General features: G+C 41.6%; 1 pseudogene across 1 annotated transcript in view; it reads left to right on the forward strand.

The window, feature by feature from the left end:
* The window catches only part of LOC308511838 (neurofilament light polypeptide-like), a 1188981-nt pseudogene that overhangs the window by 69523 nt on the left and 1099352 nt on the right, over positions 1-20106 (forward strand). The window contains exon 2 of the transcript in view: positions 6217-7222. The product of the transcript in view is annotated as a neurofilament light polypeptide-like (transcript). The remainder of the gene's footprint in view (positions 1-6216; positions 7223-20106) is intronic.

Genomic DNA, 20106 nt, shown 5'->3' on the forward strand with positions numbered 1-20106 from the left:
CAAAGAGTAGAAATTGGTGTCAAAAAGCAATGTGACATTGACTTCCCTGACACTTTAAATTTAGTACCATGTATTTTTCTGTTTCACTCTTTTTCTTTTTTAATAAATTTTTTATTGATTTCAGCCAGGAAGGGAGCAGGAGAGAGAGATAGAAACATCAATGATAAGAGAGAATCATTGATTGATTGCCTCCTGCATGTCCCCAACCAGGAACTGAGTCTGCAACCCAGGCATGTGCCCTGACCAGGAATTGAACTATGACCTCCTGGTTCATAGTTCAATGCTCTACCACTGAACCACACGGGCTGGGCCCTTTTACTCTTTTTAGAAGCTGAATTGAAGCAATATGCTTTTACCTAAAAATAATTCAATTTTGTCTTTTTCTATCAAAATGTTTAAAATTCTTGCTGTTTCTGATATTTCAGGGCAAGTCATTAAGAGGTTGGACAGCCCAGATGCCTTTCCCATTGCAATTTCAGATTTGATGCCATCATATTTAAATGGTTTCTAGTGCCCTATGACAATCTAATTAGCTAGGGGACTGTTAGTGCTGACAGTCAAGCAGCCTACCAAGAAGTAAATTATGCTCTCAACTCTAGCAACTGTCAGGGTTTCAGACCATCAGATAAATTAAATATCATCATATAATTATTCATTTCCTCCATTTAAGCAAATATATATATATATATATATATATATATATATGTAATTATTTTACTAAATAAAATTAAAATAAACAATAGTTGAATTGAGGATCAGTTTGTTTCTCTAGAAAGGACAAAAGGATAAAAATTACAGAAAAATGTGTTACTAGTAATAAATGATAAGTAGATATTGATTGTAGAGTCCTCACTATTATTCACTTAAAGTATTTAAAATTTCATTATTCTTTATATTTAGCATTTGACTGTCATTGTTTTATTATGATGAATCTGACTTCTAAATATTTGTTACATCTTTATGATATTCACCAAAGCTTCAAAACTCCATGAATGATTTATAAGTCTAGGCATAGGGTTTTTTCTCTTCATTCTATACAGTAGGAGTGAGGCATGAGGATGCATCATCTCACTGACTCTATTCACAGTGAGAAAAATTCCCAAAAGGATGATGTGCTCTTCTTTGTTACAATCTCCATATGATAGTGCCTAGCACAGTCTATCTCTTTTACTGCTACTTCTATCAATCTCCCCCAAATAATTTCCTCTGCAATATGATGCAACTCTTCCTCATACAACCAAAAGCACACTCATCCCTTTTCTAAGAGAAGATCCAAATTCTCCTGAATTATTTATTATAGTTTCATGACAGGACCTCCAGAGGCTTTCCTTTTCATCCTTAGTACTTTGTGAGCCCTCCTCAATGTTCTTCAACTGATGTACTAACATGTAAAAGTACCACCAGCCAGTAAACCCATCTCAACAGCAGGAGGACTTGACATAAAAGAGGATTATAAACAACAGAGAAGAACTCTAGACTATGAATAATCTGGTCTATCTATATTTTGTTGAAATAATAAAATGGAACTATGTTTCCCATAATCACATTCCCTGCATAGATCCCAGTTATATTGGGCTATGAAAGATATCTTGCATGTGATTTGTAAGGCAGAAATACAATGTAAGCCATATTCTTATTATGCTCAGAATGTTGTAGCAGAACAAAAGATACTGTTGCAGTTCATGCATGAAGCTTGTCCACTAGCTTGCCTGCTTATATGCAGTGGCAACCCCAAGTCTTTCAGCATTGCTGGATCTATTCTTTCAGTTTATCCAACTCCTGATCCAGGTATTTGAAATTAATCCATGTTTCAGGGTACCAGCTTCTCTTGCAGGACACTCCAATCCTGAAAATTGGAGGCCTGGTGGCAGTAAGCAACCAACATGAGTTCTAGTGTATTTTTGTGAGTCCCAGCTCATCCTTGAAGGTTACAGTTTTTTCTTGCTACCCCCCTCTTCAAATCCCATATGTTCTCCCTGACTATCCACCTATTGACTTCAAGCTCCAGAACATGACTCAAAAGAACAGGTCATCCACCACAGATTGTGTAACCTAATAAATCTGTTATTACATACACATACACACTATTCATATATACATATACATATGCACATATATGTGCACGTATATACATATAGGGTGGGCAAAAGTAGGTTTACAGTTGTTCACATTGAAAAATAATATAACTAATAAATAATACTACAATATTATGCCTCAAAACTGTAAACCTACTTTTGCCCCACCCTATATATGTAGTCATATATGTATGTGTGTATTCAAAATGTACTATAATAATACATTGTATAAAGAAGAAATCAGGATTCATAAAGGAGCATTTTTATTCAAACAATATGATTCCTTACACAAGAAAACCCAAGATAAATGAAATGTACACAGATATAGTTACAAAAATTATAGAATTATTTATAATAGCAAAAAATAATATAGAAACAACATATGATACTCAAAAGGAAGTGGATGACTATAGTCATTATGAATTCACTCACTGGACTACTATACATAAGTGAAAATTAAACATGGATAATTTTCCTAATCTTGAGTAAAAATATAAAACAAGAGAGTGTAGAGGGATCTAAACAAGATGTTCCCATTTATGCAAAATTTAAAAATATGAAAATCAATGTTTATATATATGATATGTGCATGTGTAATAAAATTATAAAGCATGGATGGAAAGATAAACAAATACATTTCTGGTAGTAGGTAGTATTTATATCTGGGAGGGCGGTGTAGGAAATAAGGATAATGAGATTGCCAAAGGTTACCCAGGGACCTTAAATGGTATTGATAATATTTTATTCCTTAATCTGAGTAGTGGGTAAACAAGTTTTTATTAAATTTTTATGTACGCCATTTTTATATGTTTGAAATAGTTTGTAAGAGAGTCTTTCATACAACTGGGGCAATTTTGGTGAGATTCACATGGGCTGCAAATAGTCTCAGACTCTAGGCATCTTCCGAGATGATCTTATGCACATTTCTTCCCGAAATCTCTTTGTCAGGTGTCTTCAAATCTTGTTTGTCCCAAGTCCCTGATCATTTGACCAGAGAAGACATTAGCCACAGTCTGTGATTTGGTGTCAATTAATACAGTGGGCTATGTCTTCTTCATTTCTCATTCTATATCATGATTCCAGGACCCAGTTATAAATATGTTTTGGATTCAGAGCTTATATAATACTCTGTAAAACAGCACTTCAAACTCCAAAAGTCATCTCCCTGCTGTTTCTTTAATCAGGTATCTAAATGTTGAGTTTATCATTTAATATGAACAGCTGCTTCTGTGCTATAGGCCAGTAAATTCCATAGGCAATAGTCCGTGTTTCACTTTTAAGGAAGAAATTTAGCCATGGTTTAGGAGAGCATCATTGGACATTAATCTGTAAATTTACAGGCAGACAAGATTACTATCTGCAAATCCAGAATAAAGTTCATTCCAATGTAAGTATTGACAGGAGGAATCTATAATTATTATTGATTCACGTAGCTGGCTATTATGCAGTACCAAGAAAGATACACAGTATTGACTTCTGTTGTTTGGCAGTTTGGGCCCTCAGGAGTTGTAATAAACAGATCATGTTGGCTGGGAGAAGTCCAAGTGGCTCAGCCCATGAATTACCTTCATTGTAGGCATTATGCTCTCTTTATTCATGAGCTCACTGTACAAGCAGAAAATGGTTATGGGTGTTCTTAACGTCTGCAGAATGGACCATTTGGTCCATCTGATTATTGAGATTCCTCTGCATTGAATAACCTTGGGTGTGTCTTTACATGGGACAGTGATTCCATCTTCAATCTGTGTGCCCATTCTGAGAGGTCCTCTTCTACAATGCTCATGAATCCATATTTTCAGTTTTTTCTTCTTCTTAGGGAAACTATACATCTGGATGCACTGTTTGAGGTTATTCCCACTTTATCTGTGTCTTTCAGGGCTGCTCCTGAGTGGGGGTGTAACTCCACCACAGTCCACTATTTGCAGGTGTCAGCATATAGACATTCCTCCATATGCAACCTTCCATTGGAAACTACCTAGGAGGCCACAGTGAGGGAGTTATAACCATATGAAATGAGTAATCACATTGAGAATATAAGTTATCTGTGACTACAACTTATTTCTGCCTTCCAGGTCTGCTCAAGACTGATCCTATAAATCACACTTCCACCTGATGGTAGGTTGTTTATTGCTGGGCTTGATTTTACCACTTGGAGTTTAGATAGTACATAGTTTGTCAAGAGAAAATTGGATTATATAGTCACATAATGTCCTATGGTTGGACTTTCAATCTCCACAAACACCATATGGAATGACTTTAAAAAGTCATTTGATGAAGGAGCCATGACTATGCTGAAAACTCAACTCTAATTCTATTGTGACTTGCCTTAATTTCCATTCCGCATCCACATCTGCCACAGATACTTATGGATCTACTGTATCCAAGGGATCAGTCCTCTATTGTTTAGTCAAGCAAATGGTGTTTTCTTAAATTGGTTAATTGAGAATATTTTTTAAAAAGTCCTTTTCATGTTTTGGGCACAGAGCCGGGGCTGTATTTAAAAACGTGTTTGTATGTGTGTATGTATGCCTGTGGTGAAAAGGGAGCATCATCATGCAGTTGGCAATATTTGTATGATGCCCAAAACAATGTTTGCTAAAGCTACTCAGTGCAAACAAAAGTTAAACATAGCCTCCTTGTGGAGAACATGTGAATAGCTGATGCTAGCTTTTATTGAATATGAGGCAGGGAGAGAGCTAGGGAGGAAGAGCAGGTGAGGGAAGCAGACAGTAAACTTTAGTTTTCTTATATATTGAAAAATTTACCCCAACATCTGCCCTGGTCCTATTTGTTTTTACAGACTGTAAGAGAAAAAGCTGAATTGCATCCTCCTTGTCAGACTTCTAATGGAGAATGTACACAATCAGCCCGGCATTAAGAAAGAAAATAGAGACAGAAAGTTGCTTCATGAACTGAAGCAGAGAAAAAGTTAAATTACAACTGCAATGAAGCCAGGTGATTAACAGAAATTAACACATTTTAGTAACAAACAAAAGAAATTAAGAAGTGGGAAACTGGTTGGGATGTGTTCCTACTGTGGTATATTTAAGTGTTGCCAGGCTGTTCCTTACTGTGGATGCAACATTTTCAGTACATCAATTTATAAATGAATTCCCCCAACACCAAACTGAATAGCTTATTAACTTTTATTTCTTTTTTTACTTGAATGCAAGGCCTTGTGTCATCTTCCTGTGAAAGTAGACAGCAAAAACAATGCTGATTTCTAAAAACCAACTGTTGGAAGGAGTGGCAATGGACTAGAGACTTCACACTAGTTTCATGGCTGAGTCACAAAACATGTAGCTGTATAAAAATGCAGCCAGCTGCCATCCCAAAAGAGACTCACTTACAAAAGTAGGGTTACCAGTTTGTTTTGTTTTCCTTGGTGGAAAGGTGATGATGCTAATTGTCGTTTGTCTTGTATTATCTGGTTTTTTACAATAACAAAAGATGAACAAAAGAAGAGGAGGAAAGGCCTGATGTTGATAATGATTGGTTCCATTAATGCTCAGGGAAACCTCTGCCTTTCAAGGTCATCAATGTATGTATCCCATCTAACAAAAGGGTAATATGCGAATTAACCATCACTCCGACACAAAGATGGAGGCACCCACAGCCACAAGATGGGGGCACCCAGTTCCCTCAGGCCCAACTGAGTCCCCAGTCCTTTAAGCCTGAACTGATTACTATTGCAAGTGGACCGAGAAGGTTTTCAGCAAGTGTGAGAAGCAAGCCTTGGCGGGTTTGAGGGAGAGCCAGCGGGCTAAGTGCCGCTGCCGCCAGGGGAGGCCCTCAGAGTTTGGTTCTGAAACTGCAGGGACCTGCTCCAGCACAGGCTGGGGAGGAAGTGCCACTGCCGCCCGCTCAGTGCCAGGTCCCTGGTTAAGGAAGCAGGTCCAAGTCGCAGCCACGGGGCCTGGCAGAGCTGTCTCACACAGGACCATCGTGGCTGAGCTCTGGTGGGGGCAGCAAGAGCCTCCGGGATCACTGTCTGCCCCAGGGCCATCTGTGGACACCGGTGGAGCCGGTGCGGGTTGAACATTTTAATGAAAATGAGACTCCTGCACCCCACCCCACCGTGCCCCAGTCCCTGGTGAGGAGAGGGCAGCAGGATCGGGGGTGCAGCCTCGGACCCCATTAGGAGACACTGGAACTCAGGAGGGGCTGGGAACAACCTGCAGGTATGCTACGAGGAAGAGGTGCTGAACCGCCAGGATGCTGAGGGCCAGCTGCTGGAGGTGCGCAAAGGTGCAGATGAGGTGGCTCTCGCTGGTGCTGAGCTCGAAAAGCGCATTGACAGCCTGATGGACAAAATCGCCTTTCTGAAGAAGGTGCAGGAAGAGGAGATCACCGAGCTGCAGGCGAAGATCCAGTACGCTCAGATCTCCATGGAGATGGATGTGTTCGCCAAGCCCGACCTCTCTGCAGTGCTCAAGGACATCCGCACCCAGTACGAGAAGCTGGCTGCCAAGAAAATGTAGAATGCCCAAGAATGGTTCAAGAGCCCTTCACCATGCTGACTTAGAGCACTGCCAAGAACACCGAAGTGGTGCACGCAGCCAAGGATGAGGTGTCTGAGAGCCGCCGCCTGCACAAGGCTGAGACCCTGGAGATGGAAGCATGGCGGGGCATGAACAAAGTGCTGGAAAAGCAGCTGCAAGAGCTGGAGGATAAGCACAATGCCAACATTAGTGCTATGCAGGACACAATCAACAAATTAGAAAATGAGTTGGGAACTGCAAAGAGTGAAATGGCATGGTATTTAAAAGAATACCAGGACCTCCTCAATGTGAAGATGGCTTTGGACATTGACATTGCAGCTTACAGGAAAGTCTTGGAAGGTGAGGAGACCTGCTTCAGTTTCACCAGTGTGGGCAGCATAGCCAGCGGCTACTCCCAGAGTTCCCAGGTCTTTGGCCGATCTGCCTACAATGGTTTACAGACCAGCTCCTTCTTGATGTCCACTCACTCCTTCCCTTGTTAATACACCAGCCACGTCCAGGAGGAGCAGATCAAGGTGGAGGAGACCACTGAGGCTGCAAAAGCCGAGGAAGCTAAGGATGAACCCCCCTCTGAAGGAGAAGCTGAAGAGGAGGAGAAGGAGAAGGAAGAGGCTAAGGAAGAGGAAGGAGAGGATGAGGAAGAAGGTACCAAGGAAGAATCTGAGGATCCAAAGGAGGAAGAAGGAGGTCAAGGTGAAGGAGAAGATGCCTAAGAAGCTGAGGACGAGAAGAAAGATGAAGGGCTTGGGAGGAACAAGCAACCAAGAAGAAAGATTGAGTCCCCCTTTCCTTAATTATTTCAGGAATAAGCCCCCAAAACCAGGTCAACCCCGTCACCAACCAAGCAGTTGAGTTCCCGGTACTATATGAATTAAGAAGTCAATATATGTAACATTCTGAGGTGACTCAGGTTGGACATTAAATGTTGTGCTATGACTTTTCTCCTTATGCAGAGTATCTGTTTGCTTGCAGAGTGGCTTCCTGGCTTGCTGCCAGCCAGTGCATGTTCCACACTTATGAGTTCAGGATCCATGGCATTGTGAATAATTCAGACGTTTACAGTAAAAAAACACATCAATACATGAATTCACTAATGTTAATGTTAAACTTCATGAAAAAAAATAGTCCTTTGAGTCTTTGGTGGTTAGAAATTAAAGACCTCAAATCATGTGCAATAAACAGTAAATAAAATTACACTGAATGACAAAAACAAACACAAAAAACATCAGGGGCCAGGAAACATTCAAAGAACTGGGGAATCATTTCCAAATTAGGAAGGGAAGTCACAGGGTGTATATTATTGCTATGAATACAGTATTTCCTATTACTTACACATGTACAATGTAATGTATTAGATGTCTTCCTATCGCATGAAGTACGTATTCTCATAAAGTAATACTGGTAGATATGTTATAGTTATGGCGGTATGTCATATCCTATCTATACTAATAAAAGGGTAATATAATTAGACCATGAGACCTTCCGAACATCCTTCCGGACAAAGCCATGGTGGCAGGGCTGAGGCAGAGACGGTTAGGGGTGACCGGGCCAGGAGGGGAGGGGAGTTGGGGGTGAGCAGGCCAGCAGTGGGGGGCAATTGGGAGCGATCAGGCCAGCAGGAGGCAGTTGGGGGCAAGCAGGTAGGCAGAGGTGGCTGTTGGGGGAGATCAGGCCGACAGGGGGTTGCAGTTGGGGGCGAGAAGGCTGGTAGGAAGAGTGGTTAGGGGCGATCAAGCAGGCAGGCAGGTGAGCAGTTAGGAACCAGTGATCCTGGATTGCAAGGGGGGTCCCAGATTGGAGAGGGTGCAGGCCGGGCTGAGGGACACTACACCCCTGTGCATGAATTTTGTGCACTGGGCCACTAGTTCTTCCATGAAAGAAGTTTGTCTCAGTGAACAAATCATAGGAAAATTATATGGAACATTTGTTTAATTCATGTCTTTTTATTATCTTTTCACAGCATAGTGCAGATGTTTTCCCTTAGAAACAATATTTGTAAATGATGACTTCAAACTTACATTAGCCCCCAAACTGACTTAGTTCACAATAGAGATGAAATACATTTGCAGTATGCTTTTAAAGTACTCTATAGAGTCTTTTACATGCATGGCATATACAAGTATATATATAAAAAAAGAATGATTAATGAAAAGTTAGGGCTTCCATTGAGCTTCATATTATGGGAACACAAGCTCTGCAATGATAAGGATGAGCAGTGTGTCAGCAGGCAGAGACAGTGCCTGGTGTTGGAGAAGGATGCATTTGGATACATGTCAGGTCACAATGGCAGCATTCAAGAGGTTTTAATAGCAACTATTCCTACTAAAATTTTGATTCTCACTGCTTCTCTTTCTTTACTTCCTGTCACCTGCCATTTCTCATTTGTTTTGTTTTTTTTTCTTTTGTTACATTTCCTGTAACTAACTGAGATCTTTCTTCTTGGCATTTACAGTCAATTTAATCCCCCCCACACACCCTTAGAGTGCTTAGACTCCCTGTTCTTCAGGGTTAAATGTCACATTCTTATGAAGAAGCTTAAGGTGATGGAAAGAACATGTGCTTTGCAGATACACCAGCCAGAGTTTTTACTCCTGGCTCTTTACTTACTAGTGGGGTGATCCTAGTGGGGAGGGCAGGAGGTGTTTTATTAAATTCACTGAGGCTCAGCTTCTTCACCTTTGAATTACAGCCAATAACACCTGTCTTAGCTCTCATCATCACACCTCCAGGCATATGCTCAGGCTGACCTCTCTTCCTGGAATGCCCTTCCTCTGCATATGCACTTAAGTAATCATTGTTCACCCAGCCTTCAAGCCTCCAGGTAGAAGCCTTCATGGAGCCCACACATTAGGAAGTGTTTGCTGCTTTGTGCTCCCTGGGCATCATGCTCCCTGTTTCTACTTTAACACTTAATATTACCCATTAGAATAATATTTATGTGTCTCTCTCTCACTGAACCAGGGACTTCAGGAAGACAAAAGTCATGCCTTCATGCTTTTGATATTCTAGCATCCAGTACAATGCCTGGTTGAGGGAAGCTGCTAAATAACTCGATGTTTATAGAAATTGATTTATTCTTTGAGCTATGATTTGTCTTGAAGATTAAATGATGCACTTTCAATAAAGCACTCAGTGTGCCTGACACATAGCTGCTTGCAATTTCCGCTTAATTTAATAAAAAGAAATTACAACTCAATGAGATTATTTCATAGACTGCTTTTGTTTCTTGAATTAATGTTAGTCATAGAGTAGATGGCCTTGAGTCTCCAGTCAAGTTCTGCTGTCCCAAGGTATATAAGAACATGTCATTGCTTAGCACTCGTGCCTAATTACATATTTGCCTGAGGAATGAAAGAATGCAATATCACTGTCCTGTGGAACCCTTTTATGCTCTTTTTGACATATTTAGACACTTCCTTCTCTAAAATCTCATATAACTTTCCTCATATTTTCATTATAGTGTCTTTCAGACTATCCATGTGTTTTTCCTACCAAACTATGAAGTATTCACAAATACATGCTAATCCCCATATCCCATTCATTCTCAACACCTACCACAGTGTCTGATAGCATAATATTCAAAAATAGAATTGGGCCATAGCCTGTTTGGCTCAGTGGATAAAGCGTCAGCCTGCGGACTGAAGGGTCCTGGGTTTGATTCCAGTCAAGGGCACATGCTTCGGTTACAGGCTTGATCACCGGTAGGGGGCATGCAGGAGGCAGCCAATCAATGATGGATCTCTCATCATTGATGTTTTCATGTCTGTCTCCCTCTCCTTTCCTCTCTGAAATTAATAAAAGTATATTTAAAGAATAGGATTGTGTTTTATCGATGTTAACTGCACTAATATTCAAAATTTTTTCTTCTTGTTCATCCTCTCATCCAATGTGCTGAACTCTAGCAAATCTAACTTTCTTAGAAGGTTAAAAAAGATACACACTGCAATGCCACTACCTAATTTATTCCATAAATCAGGAATTCAAAATGAATTGCTCATTAGATCCTGAAAGTGTAAAACTTAGTATAGGTAAAGTTAAAATAATCAATAAGTTCAAACCAGTGGAGTGTGAGAACACATTTTGCCTTAGGGGTATGTAAGTCATATATTGCATATTTTCACCTGCTAATGCTTGACTTAGCTGCTATTTACAAAAAATGTTTCCATTATAATCATACTGGATATGGGGGATTGCAACCCACTACAGCTTAGGCATGTGGTCCTTGGCAGAAGAGACTCAGCCTAGTAAATGAACTTCTTCTGATGTTTCATCATTCAAGTAATAAATCCTGAGTTACTGCTGATTAAATTTCTAAATTTGATAAGGGAAGAAGCCATTGATGCCTTTTAGGTACCAGTGCCCTACCTATTCCACAAGAGGTTCCTTGGGCAGAAATATTCAGGTGATTTTGAAGAGCTACTTTGCATTCACAATTCATTCTGTTTGCCCCAAACATCTGTGTCTATTATCAGTAGAAATTAAGATAAATGAGACCTCCTAGAGATCTCCTAGGGTTGAGTAAAAGTGCTCACGTACAGTCAACTGTGGAGGAGATTCATTTAAAGCTAATAGGAAGGAAGGAAATGTGTTCTCATTCTCATTGTTGCTTTTGAGTCAGAGAACTGGCCTTACTAGCTTAGTGGGATGCATTTGCATGCCTTCAGTTCAGTGTGGCAACATGGGGAATTACAAAGATCTTCATTGTGATGAGGCACAGCTCATGGGCTTATGTTTGATGTGATAATAAATGAATAATACAATAGTCAGTCATACAAGCTAGCTGAAATATAGATGAGTGCAAGAAGTTAAGTTGACAGAACAGTGAGTTGTCATTACTGCTTGGAGAATAAAGTGACAAATCATGATGTTAAGCAAGGGAGTGAACATAGGGAGAAAGTAGATGGATGAAAAGACTAGTGGTCATTTTGAGATCAAATAATCAGAGATAATGTAAATCAACAAGAGAGGTGGAAGAAGATAAGGTTTTAATCAAATACTGAAATATTTTAATTTAACATATTAGAAGAGCAGAAGTACTAGGTTATTATCAGGATGAGGATGTAACCATGGAAATGGTTGGCTGAGGTACAGTGGAAGTGAATATCAGGAAATCAAAAGGTTTAAATATTTTGAGACCAGAAAATCAGGCAAATGGCTCATCTATGTGGCAAAAGAACTTGGTGTAAACCTGAAATTATGACTAGGTTCAAAATTCTGTAATGAAGATGGGGGATATGCAGGAGGTTTGGCGGTGACAGCAAAAAAGAGAAGTAGAGGCTTGTGCAACTGCCTAACTCCATAAGAGTAGGAGGTTTTGCCAACTAGAGGAGAATCTTATTCAGTTTGGTTCACTCTAACAAAAATACCATAGCCTTGGCTTATACAACATTTATTTTTCACAGTTCTAGAGGCTGAGAAGTCTAAAATCAAGGTGCCAACAGATTAGATGTCTGGTGACAGCTCACTTCCTGGTTCATAGATAGCTGTGTTCTCACATGGCAAATGGGAAAGGAACTCTCTGGGGTTTTTTATAAGGCCACTAATCCCATTTATGTGGGTTCCCCTCTCATGGTCTAATTATCTCCCCAAAACTCCACTTCCAAATACCATTATATTGGGGATTAGGTTTCATCATATGAATTCTGGGGAGAGACAAACATTCAGTCCATAGCAAGGGGTAATGGGACAAAGAACAAGATGAATACCAAGTAATGCTCAGATAATTGAGGAGTAGGAGAATAAACAGACTCTACTTGACATAGCTGCTGGGAGGGCACTGTTCTTGGACCACAGCCAGGTTTTGGTTAAAGTAGAACTTCAGGACAAGTTTTCAAAGTAAAAGAATTGTTTGGGAAAGCAGGAAGTACAGAACTATATGAGCATAAGAGGCTAAAGAAAATAGCTTATATTTTTGGAGATAACTAAGGATGACAAGAATGTGAGGCATTAAAAAACAATGGGCTGCAGGTATTCTAATTTGATTATCCCCACAGTATCCAGGAGAATGGCAAGACTCTGGCCTCTCCAGACAGAGTCAGGAGTGATGTGAATTGAGTATGATTCATAGTGAGTTCTAGGCTACATGTACAGCAGTGGAATTAATTAGATTCCAAGATCCTCATTTTATGTTGGAAATACTAGTAGGTGATGCACCCTCAAAATATAGGTTGAGAAAAGCAATAAGCCCTTAAAATAAGTAACCTGATCACTCTGGTTTCTCTAAGAACATTATTATTAGTTTTAAGTACAGATGGAGAATCTCAAAAAATTTTGGCATAAAATATATTTTATGTGTTTTCAAGACCAAAATGTTAAATTTAGAAGAAAGATGAAAAAGGAAATAACATAATTACTTCTGGCATGATAAAACTATATGAGGTTTAATAATGTCTGAGATTTCTGGGAAGGTTGTAGAAAAACTTGAAACACCAAAAAACTCCCCTTATTCCCTTTTATGTAGCTATATTTGTTTTCTATTGCTGTGTGAAAAATTTTTACTAATTTAGTGGCTTGAAACAGTAATATATATATATATATATATAAAATCTCAAAATTTCCATGGATCAAGGATCTGGGCATGATTAACTGGTTCCTCTGCTCCAGATCTCACGAGGCTGAAATCAAGGTTTCAGCCAGGGCTGCTTTCCCATCTCAAGTTTGCAGGTCACTTCCAAAATCATTCAAGTTGTTGGCAGAATTCATTTCTTTGCAGTGGTGGAACTCATGGCAGATTGCTTCCTCAGGCCAGCAGGAGCACTTCCCTGCTGCTTCCAGTGACTGAACACAAAGAGAGGTGAAGCCCTCTTTTAAAGAACTCATCTGATTAGATCAGGCCTGTCCAGGACACTCACCTTTTGATTAACTCAAAGTCAACTGATTAAGAGCCTGAATTGCATTTGCAAAATCTCTTCTCCTTTTCCATATAACATGATATAGTCATGGGAGTGATGGTGCATCATATCCATTGGTTCAGTCCACACTTTGGGAGAGGGGATTACATAAGAGCATGTATCTTAGGAGCCATTCTAAAATTTTGTCTATAGCAATATCCAAACAACAAAACCGAGCTATCCAGGATTCTGAAAGAGTTCTCTATAAATAATCAATCAAGTATGATTAGATGAAAGAACTCCCCCTTACTTCATTCCCTTTGGCTACATGTTCTCTCATTCACACATTGCTTTTTTTCTGGCCTAGTCCCAGAAAATATTCTGTAATTTTTTTCTCATCCTGTTCGTTTGTTCATTATTAATTCTATAAAGAGCTTTTTTTAAAACATTTTTTCTTCCCCAATACCCTGTCCATGAAATTTTAAAGCCACAGATATCCTAAATAACGATTTATATGCTGTATATTTGTTCTTTTAAAAATATATATGTTTTTATTGATTTCAGATTGGAGAGAGAGATAGAAACATCAATGATGAGAGAGAATCATTGATTTGCTGCCTCACGTATGCCCCACACTGGGGAACAAGCCTGCAACCTGGGCATGTGACCTGACTGGGAATCAAATGCTAACCTCCTGGTTCATAGGTTGATGCTCAACCAGTGAGCCACCCCGGCTGGACTGTATATGTGTCCTTTATACATAAAGTAGTAAGATTATGGTCCTCCCTCCCCAAAGAACCAATTTTTGTCCCCTTGGAAGTGAGACACTTATGTTGAGAAATCATGGTCTCTAAGACCAATGACCCAAATCATCTATATATATAAAAGGCTAATATGCAAAGTGTACCCTTGGGAGTTTGACCAGGAGACCAGGGGTTCGATCACTTACTATGATGTGTGCTGACCACCAGGGGACAGTGCGGAACATGGTGGGCGACCAGCAGTGGCTGCAGGACACAGACGGAGTGAGGGAAGGAGGAGGCAGGGAGGCAGGAAGGCAGGGAATCTGATTGGCCCTGATCACTGGCCAGGCCTAGGAACCCTACCCATGCACGAATTTCATCCACTGGGCCTCTAGTGTTCTGTAAGACCAATGACTAATGAACACATAAATAATCACTGTGCCCTTTCCTTCCTTTTACTTTTGCTCTCCAGACCTGACACCAGCTCCCATGTTCTGTCCTCTATAATTTTGTAATGCAATTCTGTGATGTAAAGATGAGTGTGGTCTGCTGTTGACTAGGATTTGGATACCATGTGTCCTAGTCCTGCTTTGCAACCAATTTTCAATGTGACCTTTGGCAAGCCAAGCAAGATTTGGCAATGCCATTTCTTCAGCATGTCAAAAGGGCACAATGTTGTAAAGTAAAACTTGGTTATAATAGAGAAAATTAATTTGATATGTCTAAAGTCCTGCCTAGAAGAAGAAAGGATAATTCTTTATCATTTTAAAAGGATAGATGAGAAAAATGAAGCTTCTATTCTAGGCACAGGGATTTAGAGATAAAAAGATGTATAAATTAGGTCAAATGTTCTTTAATGATGTTGGCAGCTCTCATTTGAATTCTGTGGAGGTTCATTATGTTGGAGCAGGGGCCAAGGATGGCACCTGTGATCATAAAACAGACTGAACTTGTAATCAAGTAAAGTTCAAGAGATCTTATGCTACTTTTTAACATATCACTTCCTATCCTTGAGGCAGATTTGTTATCTGAAACATTCTTTTTGGAACCACCACACATTTATTTTTATGTTACAAAGCAAGGAGGAAGCCATGGTGCTTTTTCCACCATTGCCCCAGACATCAATACTTACTAATTCTTTAGTATATATTGTAAGCACAAGGCATCTAATTAGGAGGTTCTTTGTAAGACTTCAACTAAAACAAGATTTACCCTTTTCATCATGTCCTGGGTTCTAGTGCTATGATTTGAGCAGTTTAAATCTATGGGCTTTTATTTATCAAACCTTCTACTTAACACATTGCATTTCCACAAGCCAAAACACATGAATAATGACATTTGGCACTATATCCTACCGAGATTTATTGAGAGACTAAAAAAGTGTAGAGTCCAAAGCATATCTAAAAAATTAGGTTGAAGTTAATTAATATTATACTTTTGGAATTAAATTTCATATTTTATACAGTGGGGCCTTGACTTAAGAGTGTCCCGACTAACAAGTTTTTTGAAATTCCAGCTGTCTCTCGGCCGATTTTTTGCATTGAGTTGACAGAGTAATTTGAGTTAATGAGCTCCTTAACGAGCTCGGTCTCAGAACGAATTAAACTCATAAGTCAAGGCCCCACTGTATATCTTTGTTGAAAATATGCCTCCGTTCATTTTACCATTAGCAAAATGTTCATCATTTGAAAGCTCTTCTTCTATTCTGTTTTCTTGACCATTTCTACAGCAGTGAAATTCTGTTTGTCCTGATTAAATCAACATTATGTTTTCAGTCACAGCTAGGATCCATGGTGTAAGTAAATTATTTCAACACTAGAGACACGGTCCAAGACATTTGTACACTGGAGGGGGGGTCCCTCAACCTGGCCTGTGCCCTCTCGCAGTTCAGGAGCCCTTGGGGGATGTCCACCTGAGGGAAGCAGGCCTAAGCTGGCAGGCAGACATCCCCCAAGGGACCCTTAGCATTGTAGCTCCCTGCACTGTCAGTCAGACATCCTTAGCGCTCACCAGCCCTGAATCTGGCTTCTGGTTGAGTGGTGCTCCCCCTGTGAGAGCACACTGACCACCAGGGAGCAGATCCTGCATTGAGTGTCTTCCCCCTGGTGGTCAGTGCATGTCATAGCAACCGGTCGTTCTGCCATTCAGTCTATTTGCATATTAGGGATTTACTATATACTAGAGGCCCGGTGCACAAAAATTTGTGCACTCGGTGGGAGGGGGAGGTCCTTCAGCCCGGCCTGTGACCTCTCGCAGTCTGGGACCCCTCGGGAGATAATGACCTGCTGGCTTAGGCCTGCTCCCGGGTGGCAGAGGGCAGGCCCAATCCCTAGGTGCAGCCCCTGGTCAGGCTCAGAGCAGGGCCGATTGGGGAGTTGAGGCACCACCCCCTGTCATGCACAGAGCAGGGTGGATTGGGAGGTTGCGATGCCACCCTCAGTCATGCTCAGGGTAGGGCCGATTGGGGGGTTGGGGCACCGCCCCCTGTCACACTCAAGGCAGGGTCTATGGGGAGGTTGTGGCGCTACCCACTGTAATGCACAGAGCAGGGCCAATCAGGGGGTTGGGGCGCTGCCCCCTGTCACGCACAGAGAAGGGCCCATCAGGGGGGTTGCGGCTCCGTACCCTGTCATGCACAGAGCAGGGTCAATCAGGGGGTTGGGGGGCTCCCCCCTGTCATGCAGAGAGCAGGGCCGATCAGGGGGTTGAGGAGCTCCCCCCTGTCACTCACAGAGTAGGGCCGATAGGTGAGTTGGGGCACCGCCCCCTGTCACACACAGAGCAGGGCGGATCAGGGGGTTGGGGCGCCACCCTCTATCACCCACAGAGCAGGGCCGATCAGAGGGTTGGGGTGCCGCCACTGTCACACTCAGGGCATGGCCGACGGGGAGGGTATGGCTCTATACCATCACACACAGAGCAGGACCCGTGGTGGGGGGGTTGGGGAGCTGCCCTCTATCACCCACAGAGCAGGGCCGATCAGGGGGTTGGAGAGCTCCCCTCTATCAGGCACAGAGCAGGGCTGATCAGGGGGTTGGGGCGCCTTCCCCTGTCATGAACAGAGCAGGGCGGATAGGGAGGTTGTGGCCCCACCCCCTGTCACACACAGAGCCGCAGGATGATCAGGGGGTTTGGGCGCTGCCCCCTGTCACGCTGATCCTGGTGCCAGGAGGCATATTACCCTTTTACTATATAGATTAGAGGCCTGGTGCACGGGTGGGGGCCGGTTGGTTTGCCCTGAAGGGTGTCCTGGATCAGGGTGGGGGTCCCCACTGGGGTGCCTGGCCAGCCTGGGTGAGGGGATGATGGCTGTTTGCAGCTGGTCACACACCCTTCAGGGTTGGGGTCCCCACTGGGCTGCCTGGCCAGTCTGGGTGAGGGGCTGAGGGCTGTTTTCAGGCTGGCAGGTGACTGAAGGTCCCAACTGCTCCTTTTTTTCTTTTTTTTTTATTCTGGGCCAGCTTGAGCTCTGGCTCCAGCTCTTAGGCCTCTGCTGCTGAAAGCAGGTATCTGGTGTTTGGGTTCTATAATCGAAACACTATCAACTCCAGCTCTGAGATCCCAGCTGGCTGAAAGCAGGTTTCTGGGGTTTTGTTTAGCTTCTATATTTGTAACAATGTTTCAAACTGCAGACTCTGAGGCCGGCAAGGCAGGCGGGGAACATTGGTTTCCTCTGTCACTGAAGCAAGCAAGCCTCATGTTAGCTTCAAGCTGCCTGGCTGCCGGCCTCCATCTTGGCTGGCAGTTAATTTGCATATTGCCCTGATTAGCCAATGGGAAGGGTAGCAGATGTACGGCTAATTACCCTGTTTCTCTTTTATTAGATAGGATGATCGGTTTGCAGTCAGAACAGTAACAGAACTATTATTTTCTCAAACAGCGTATAGGAGGAATTATGTCATTGTTTGGATGAAAGTAACACTTGTATTACCCTTGAGTTGAACACCAATGAAAACACCAATGAAACTGAAAGAAGTAGCCTCTAAAGCCTTATGAGTTATCTGACATACCTTCATGGATGACTTACTCAGCTCTGCTCATTAGAGTGTGAAAACAGGAACAGGGTAAAATGATAAACTGCAAAGAAAGAACAGTGCTAGGCCATGATATTTCACCAATTTTAGACTCTATCATGAAAACTATAATCCCACTTTTAAAATATGATATCCCTAAAATTGTCCCTTCAATTAACTATGGTGAACATGCCTGGAATGACTCTTCTTGTCTTCAATCACATGTTCAGATCTTGCTCATCAATTAGAATACAACTCACTGGTTACAAACAAACCTGGTTCCTCTCTCTCTTGGAACAACACATCTCTACTTTTAAAGTGGCTCTTCCAGCATATATTGCAATTATGTTTATATTTCTGACTCAGTGTGCAAACTGACAGCTCTTCTAGAGTAGAAGAAGTACCTTATTTATCTTCATTTCTGACATCTTCCCAGTGCCTGATGCTTAATAAGTAATCAGTCAAATTAATTAATAAATTAGTGAATGACTCAAAGTCTATAATTCTGGAGATATAATCTTATCCCAGACACTTTTTTTTCATTGGAATAACTCAATTACATTCTACAGATGCATGCATATGATTGGGTTGTAAGATATGAACACAGACAGATTTGTGGAGAGGCCAGAGCTTTGAGAGATAATCATCTAACATAACCACTTATCCATGAAAGTAAAGAATGGATGTCTGCCACCTCCACAACTTCATTCCATTTATTCCAAAACTATTGGTTTAACACTTATAATGTGACCAAAAATGCTTTTGTTTTGGGGTACAGAAGTAAAATAAAGACAAGGTCCTACCACCATGCAGTTTATAATCTAGCAGATGACAATTCATTTGTGTTTCTTTCTGCATTAAGCACTGTAAGTACTTGATATGTATAATACCTCATTTAATCTTCAATACCACCCTATGAAGTAGTTAGACTATTGTTCTCATTTTTACAGTGGGGACATTAAGGCAGAGATATTTATATTATTTTATATAAAGTTTCAAACTTGTTTTCATGGCTTCAATTTCAGAGCTTTATAAAACTTACTAGAGGCCCGGTGCACAAAAATTCATGCACTGGGCGGGTCACTCAGCCTGGCCTGCACCCTCTCACAATCTGAGACCCCTCAGGTAGGGTCCTTAGGCCTGGCCTGAAATCAGGGCCTTTTGGAGCTTTCCTTCCCCCAGCTGCAGGCAGCTGGCCCCACCCCCACCACTGCCACTGCTTGCCAACTGTGCAGCACTGCTCCCCCCTCTTTCTTTGCTGGGGGCAAGGCCAGCCCTGCGAGGGGCCATCTGCTTATCTAATCACCCCTAACCACTTGTCTGCTTACCTGATCACCCCTAACCACTTGCTTGCCTACCTGATTACCCCTAACTGCTGGTCTGCCTACCTGATCACCCCTAACCACTTTGCCTTCCTGACTGATTGCCCCTAACTGCTTGCTTCGGGGCAGAGCCAGCCCAGCAAGGTGCTGTCTGCCTACCTGATCACCCCTAACTGCTGATCTGCCTACCTGATCACCCTAAGCACTCTGACTGCCTGCCTGATTGCCCCTAACTGCTTGCTTGGGGGTGGGGCCAGCCCACAAGGGGCTGTGGTAGACTGGTCTCTGGTCGTTTCGGTCATGATGCCTGTGGCCTTTTATTATATAGGATAATTTCTGCCATTTTGACTATGTTGCAGTAGCAAAGTTCCTAGTGTTTACAGCAAGCAGGTTTCTCTGAATTAAAAATGATAGATCAATGTATTCTTCTTAGAATGCATAGTAAAGAAAGATTCCTACAATGGAACAAAGCAATTTCAGAAGAAATACATTCCTAAGCATATCTATCCTCTCAAAAAACAAACAAAAAACACCTCTCACCATTACCATTAAACAGACAAGTCTAATAACATGCTATATATAAGTAACATAAATTGTGCATTAAGCATAGAGAAAACATGC

Source organism: Myotis nattereri (genome assembly GCF_964212035.1).
Source record: "Myotis nattereri genome assembly, chromosome: X".
Taxonomy (NCBI): domain Eukaryota; kingdom Metazoa; phylum Chordata; class Mammalia; order Chiroptera; family Vespertilionidae; genus Myotis; species Myotis nattereri.